This window comes from Stegostoma tigrinum, unplaced genomic scaffold (assembly GCF_030684315.1).
Source record: "Stegostoma tigrinum isolate sSteTig4 unplaced genomic scaffold, sSteTig4.hap1 scaffold_185, whole genome shotgun sequence".
In the NCBI taxonomy this organism is placed as follows: Eukaryota; Metazoa; Chordata; class Chondrichthyes; order Orectolobiformes; family Stegostomatidae; genus Stegostoma; species Stegostoma tigrinum.
Genome location: NW_026728125.1, coordinates 310,712 through 311,259, shown reverse-complemented (window position 1 = coordinate 311,259; position 548 = coordinate 310,712).

Genomic DNA, 548 nt, shown 5'->3' with positions numbered 1-548 from the left:
GTGGGAAATGGGATGCAGTCATTGTGGGAAATGGGATTCAGTGACTGATGGAAATGGGACGCAGTGACTGAGTGAAATAGGACGCAGTGACTGATGGAAAGGAGATGCAGTGACTCTGTGAAATGGGATGCAGTGACTGAGTGAAATGGGATGCAGTGACTGAGATGAAATGGGATTGCCGTGACTGTGGAAAGGAGATGCAGTGACTGAGGAAATGGGACGCAGTGACTGATGGAAATGGGATTCCCTGACTGTGTGTAAAGTGAAGCATTGAGTGAAATGGGATGCAGTGGCTGTGTGAAATGGGATGCAGTGGCTGTGTGAAATGGGATGCAGTGGCTGTGTGAAATGGGATGCAGTGGCTGTGTGAACCTGGATGCAGTGACTGTGTGAATAGAGATGCAGTGACTGATGGAAAGGAGATGCAGTGTCTGTTTGAAATGGGATGCACTGGCTGTGTGAAATGGGATGCACTGGCTGTATGAAATGGGATGCAGTGGCTGTGGGGAATGGGATGCAGTGACTGTGGTGAAGGAGATGCAGTGATT